The 6,371-nt window shown below is 46.0% G+C and overlaps 1 pseudogene; it reads left to right on the top strand.

Annotated features, from left to right (window-relative positions):
* Positions 1-256: 256 nt before the first annotated feature.
* Positions 257-685, top strand: LOC141986642 (small ribosomal subunit protein uS19 pseudogene; annotated as a pseudogene).
* The last annotated feature ends 5,686 nt before the right edge of the window (positions 686-6,371 follow it).

Genomic DNA, 6,371 nt, shown 5'->3' with positions numbered 1-6,371 from the left:
GTAACTTCTCTGTAACTTGTTCTCCAAAAAACTGTATAAATTAAGAGACACAAGCCCCACTCGGGGGGCTCACTTCTAAATGTATTAGCAGAGCAGCTTTGCTAATAAAACAGAGTGGTCTGATAAATTGTGAGTCTGAGTCAAACTTTGACACTATCCATCTAAAAGAACTCCTGAGAAAACCAGCATAGTAACAGTATATTGGCCCAGTCTTCCAATCTGAAAAACAAACCACCACCAAAGTGATTCTATTAAGATGGCGGAAGTCAAACAGAAGAAGAAACAGACCTTTAGGAAATTCACCTACAGAGGTGTTGATCTGGATCAGCTCCTCGATATGTCTTATGAGCAGCTGTACAGTGCTCGCCAGTGCAGGCGTCTGAACCGTATCCTGTGTCGTAAGCAGAATTCCCTCCTGAAGTGCCTTTGCAAGGCCACGATGGAGGCCCCTCCCATGGAGAAGCCAGAGGTAGTCAAAACTCACCTGCGCGACATGATCATCCTCCCGAAGATGGTGGGCAGCATGGTTGGCGTATACAATGGCAAAACCTTCAACCAGGTGGAAATCAAGCCCGAGATGATTGGCCACTACCTGGGCAAGTTTTCCATCACTTACAAGCCAGTGAAGCACAGCGGACCTGATATCGGTGCCACCCACTCATCTAGGTTCATTCCTCTGAAGTAAATGATGCTTCGGGAAAATGTTTCCTATATGTAAATAAAGAAAATGCTCCTGCCCACAAAAAAACCACAAATGATCTGCTTTCTCTTATTCCTCTGCTAAACAATTTGAACAATCTCAAGTCTTTCTGTAGATATAAAAAGAATCAAGGAAGTCACAAAAGTTTTACACACAGAGAAATTTACCACAACAAGAAGACTTTCCTTTGTAATCTTTGCCGCAAAATCCTCTCATCCATTTCTAGAGACTCCATAAAACCTGATAATGACTCAATGGCTGAGTTGGAAAGTTAGAGCAAGAGTACAGTTACTGAAGCTGTCAAAGATCAAGTAGCTTCATAAAGTCAGACCCAATAAGAACTCTGGGGATGTCAGTCCAATCCCCTGTTAATTAATTTTTCAGGGCTTGAGGGGCAGAAGGACCCATGGAAATTTTGACTGCATCTGGCCCATTGAGTCCAGTAAAAGAGGAAGACACAGTGAAGGAAGCACAACTTAATTTAAAACCTATGTCTGAGGAGTCTGTGGCTTTGAAGACTGGCAAGATGCAATCCATACCAAGAAGCATATGTGAAAACACACACACACACACACACGCAGAAAGGAAAGCAAATTCATAGAAGGTGTAGCAATGGAGAAAGGCTCGGTTGTGTCATGAAGGCACCAGCTAGAACTTAGGAGTGGGCTAGAGCTCCCACAACAGGGGCACTGGGCGGCAGTCTTATTGTGTACAATGCCTTTTGGGCCTCCCGAGCACATAGAGGGAGCAAGCCTCTTGCTACATACTTCACCAGGGTGCCGAAAGTTCCCTCCTAAGTGACTGGCCAATGTCACTGACTCTACCTCCTACTTGGTAACACAATTTCTGAAGAAGATCATATCTAATTTGAACTGCAGCGGAATGCTCTCCTAGGCTAAATGCAATTAGCCAAGTTACAGGGGGCCAACCCTTCATCTTTTTCAAAAAAAAGAGTGTCATGGGGTCTTTAATGACTTATATTAATTATTTCTATTGTAGTAGCTCTTAGGAGCCCCCGTCATAGAATATCAGGGTTGGAAGGGACCTCAGGAGGTCATCTAGTCTAACCCCCTGCTCAAAGCAGGACTAACCCCCAACTAAATCATCCCAGCCAGAGCTTTGTCAAGCCTAACCTTAAAAATATCTAAGGAAGGAGATTCCACCCTAGGTAACGAATTCCAGTGTTTCACCACCTCCTAGTGAAAAAGTTTTTCCTAATATCCAACTAAACCTCCCCCACTGCAACTTGAGACCATTACTCTTTGTTCTGTCATCAGCTACTGCTGAGAACAGTCTAGATCCATCCTCTTTGGAACCCCCTTTCAGGTAGTTGAAAGCAGCTATCAAATCCCCCCTCATTCTCCTCTTCCGCAGACTAAACATCCCCAGTTCCCTCAGTCTCTCCTCATAAGTCATGTGTTCCAGTCCCCTAATAATTTTTGTTGCCCTTCGCTGGACTCTTTCCAATTTTTCATAGTCATAAAAAGTCATAGGCCACCCCTCACTGTGCTGCGTGCTGAACACACACAGAACAAAGAGATGGTCCCTGCCCCAGAGAGCTTACACTGGAAAAAAATGTGGGTTTCTGAGATATCACCTTCAGCAGCACTGTACCCCTAAGAAGCAGACTTTGGTATTGGATAATTTTTTTATTCAGATTGCTGAGTACCAGCTACACCTCTTCTTGTAGTATCCTAGGTGTTCCCTGGAGGTCTCCCATCCATGTACTCACCTAGTGCAAACCTGCTTTATTTATGAGCTTTTACATTACCACAGTCTATGGTGGAATTGCTGTTGACAAACACTTCTTGTTAGGAATAGGTTATCTACACAGAACTTCATTATTTCTATAAACAGACAAATTTTCACCCTTTGCTGTCACGCTATAGGCCTGTAACCCAAGGCCTGGTGAAAATGTGATTCTGAATGGTATAACTGCAATTATCTATTAGTTTATAAAGTTCATTTTAAATATATTTAGGTATTTTTATGCCAGTAGATTCAGCAATTTAAGCAGGTTTTGAAAATGTATTCCATACATTTAATAAAGTGTCATTGGCCACAGCTCCTTTAAAATTCTGTGTCAATCAAAGGCATCTTTATCTGTTATACAGTCACCATAAGAAAAGACTAAATCCGGCAAGCCTCCACAGATTTAAATCTATAGCAGCAATAACAGATGGTAAAAAAGGTGTTATAGTTATCAAAATGGCAGAAATTAACAGGATTTTGAATACTTTGATTGAGTAATTCACTCAGGCTGTGAAGGAGGTTGTGCTGCATCTTTTGTTCCTTGAGGAGTGTTTCTGCACTAAGCAAGAAGACTGAATCAGGATTATTAATTACACAAAATAGTGCGTTGCATCTTTTGCATGCCCACATAGCAACGTTGAACAGTACCTTAGAAGACTGGGACTGCAGAACTGCTTGCCCAGTGCATTCTGAGACTCCTGAAGTACTTATTCCATAATGCCTAGCACTGTTGCTGGGAGCAGTACTTGTTGGGTCAGATCCACTGAATTCTAGGATGGAGTTAGGAGGACTGGTTGTACCAGTTGTAGACTGCTCTAGTTCACCAGGATCTGAGCTAAAGATCTCTTCCCTAACATTGCAACCAACTGGTGTAACATTTGTAAGGTACCTGAGTTAGCTGTTGTGCATGGACACAAGGTGCTATATGTGTTTTGCCACACTCGTGTTACAATCAGTGCTTTTTTTACAATACCTTTTTGCTCAGAACAAACAGAATCCTAAAACTTTAAAATAAATTAGGCCTGGTCTACACTGGCAAGTTTTTTTGCCAAAAGGCAACTTTTGGCGACGAAACAGGACAGGTGTACACACTGCAAAGCCACTTTTTGCGCTGAAACGCCTCAGCTGCAGCGCTGTAATAAAACTACTCCGACAAGAGTCGTAAGACTTTTTGTGCTGAGGCTTTAGCGCTGTATTGCCAGTGTAGACACTGTGCTTGATTTTAGTGCTGTCATTGGCCTCCGGAAGGTTTTTTTCCCCATAGATTCATAGATACTAAGGTCAGAAGGGACCATTATGATCATCTAGTCCGACCTCCTGCACAATGCAGGCCACAGAATCTCACCTACCCTTTCCTGCGAAAAATCTCTCACCTATGTCTGAGCTATTGAAGTCCTCAAATCGTAGTTTAAAGACTTCAAGGAGCAGAGAATCCTCCAGCAAGTGACCCATGCCCCATGCTACAGAGGAAGGCGAAAAACCTCCAGGGCCTCTTCCAATCTGCCCTGGAGGAAAATTCCTTCCCGACCCCAAATTTAGCCATCAGCTAAACCCTGAGCATATGGGAAAGATTCACCAGCCAGATACCCAGGAAAGAATTTTCTGTTGTACCTCAGATCCCACCCCATCTAACATCCCATCACAGGCCATTGGGCCTATTTACCATGAATATTTAAAGATCAATTAATTACCAAAATCATGTTATCCCATCATACCATCTCCTCCATAAACTTATCCACAATTCCCATCCTGACCACTCTGGTCAGGATTTTTAACTCTGCTGCCCTGACGCCAGGTAAATCACCTTCCACACCTCCCTGTTTAAAGCCCCAGGAATTTTGAAATTTCCTTCCTGTTTGCTCGGTGTGCAGAGCTCAAATCACATCTTCCCAGCAGACTATGGCTATTTCACACAGCAAAGGATCTCCTGCTTGGACCACTGCGTAGCTACTGAATCTGATAAGTGTTTGGGGAGAGGAGGCTGTCCAGTCCCAGCTGTGCTCCAGCTGTAGGAATTTCAATACCTATGGCCAGATTGTGCGCAACCTGCATGAAAAGGGATATGACCGGGACACGCTGCAGTGCAAAGCAAAGGTGAAGGAGCTGAAGAACGCCTACCACAAAGCGAGGGAGGCAAACCGTCGCTCCAAGGCTGTGCCCCACACCTGCCATTTTTATAAGGAGTTGGACGCTAAGCTAGGTGGTGACCCAACCTCCACTGCAAAGAGCACCATGGATACTTCAGCAGGCCTGGAGCCACTGGAAGTGGATCTAACCCAGAGGAGGAAGTCATTGATGAAGAGGTGGAGGCTGAAGAAGCTGTGGAGCCCTGTGATGCATCTAGTCAGGAGCTGTTCTCCACTCCAGAGGTGTCCAGCCAGTCTCTGCACTCGCTCTCTGGTGAGCCACAAGCAGGAGAGGAAACCCCTGGCAAGTGGTTTTACTGTGTGACTTTCTGAAGCATGTTGAGGGTAGAGAAATGTAGAAGGCTGGCTTTGTTTCTGTGTGCTGGGCATTTCCTCACACAGCTAGGCAGTATGGCAGAACAGGGAGTTGATGCACTCTGAGATTTCACAGGAATCCTCCATACTGCTCTCTAGGAAACTTTCCTGAAGGTATTCAGCAATCAGCTGCCAAAGATTCCTTGGCCGGGCTGCTTTGTTCCTTGCCCCATTGAGAGACACTTTCCCATGCCACTCTGCAATCACTTGAGCAGGGACCAAAGCTGCACACAGATGAGCGGCATAGGGACCGGGGCGGAAGCTCCAAGTGTGTAGCAGATGCACCCTTGATTCCCTGCTTACCCTCAGAAGTGAGATATCTCCCATAGTGACCACCGCCTGTGGAAAAGGGTAGGAAATTTTAGAGCAGTGGTTCCCAAACTTGTTCCACCACTTGTGCAGGGAAAGCCTCTGGTGGGCCGGTTCGTTTACCTACCGCGTCCGCAGGTTCGGCCGATCGTGGCTTCCAGTGGCCACGGTTCGCTGCTCCAGGCCAATGGGAGCTGGTGGAAGTGGCGCAAGCCGAGAGACTTACTGGCTGCCACTTCCAGTAGCTCCCATTGGCCTGGAGCCGCGATCGGCCGAACCTGCAGAGGCGGCAGGTAAACAAACCGGCCCGGCCTGCCAGGGGCTTTCCCCGCACAAGTGGCGGAACAAGTTTGGGAAGCACTGGTTTAGAGTGTTACCCCCCATAAGTGCCCAATGGCCTTTTCAGATTCCTTTTCTGCAATACACAAGGTCCCTGCCCCTGGCTTCACTCACGCTTCTTGGGGTCTTTTGCCTTATGTGTGCTTTCCTAGGGTTACTGAGAAAGTGACAGGTATATTACCAGCAGTGTATTAATGTTACTGTTTCAATGCTTTGCGTGTAGTTTGACAATAGCACTTCTGTTTATTGTTAATTATGTCTCTCCAGCCTTGACCTTGAGAACCAGGCCTCCAACAGCAGCAGAGTGCAAGATAAGAAAATGGCTGAGATGGACCAGGGAAGATATTTTCAGGGTGGCGCTGCAGTAGTTAGATGCAGAAAGCACTGAACGTAAGAAGTGGAGGGAAAGTGAAAAGCAGGAAAGAGAATAGAAGGAGTCTTACAACAGGGATGCCGCAGGGAGGCTGATTAAAGTTATGGAGCATCAAACCGACATGCTCCAGACTCTCGTAGCCCTGCAGACCCATGCCGGCCCGCCCTCCCCTTCAGAACTCTTTCCCATGAACTCCCCAAACTCCCCCTGCACATTCCTTTCCACCTTCTTGCACTTTGTGCTTTCCACTCCACTCCACCCCCCGCAAACAGCTTTTCAAATGAAAGCTTGACCTATACTCAGCTATGAAATTCAGCCCCCACCCGGTACCTTCTCCCCACCAACACTGTGTGCGTGTGTGTCCATCTGTGTGGTCTATTTGTCAATAAAAGCAAAC

This window comes from Natator depressus, chromosome 1 (genome assembly GCF_965152275.1).
Source record: "Natator depressus isolate rNatDep1 chromosome 1, rNatDep2.hap1, whole genome shotgun sequence".
NCBI classification, from domain to species: domain Eukaryota; kingdom Metazoa; phylum Chordata; order Testudines; family Cheloniidae; genus Natator; species Natator depressus.
This window is presented reverse-complemented; position numbering and strand designations above follow the sequence as displayed.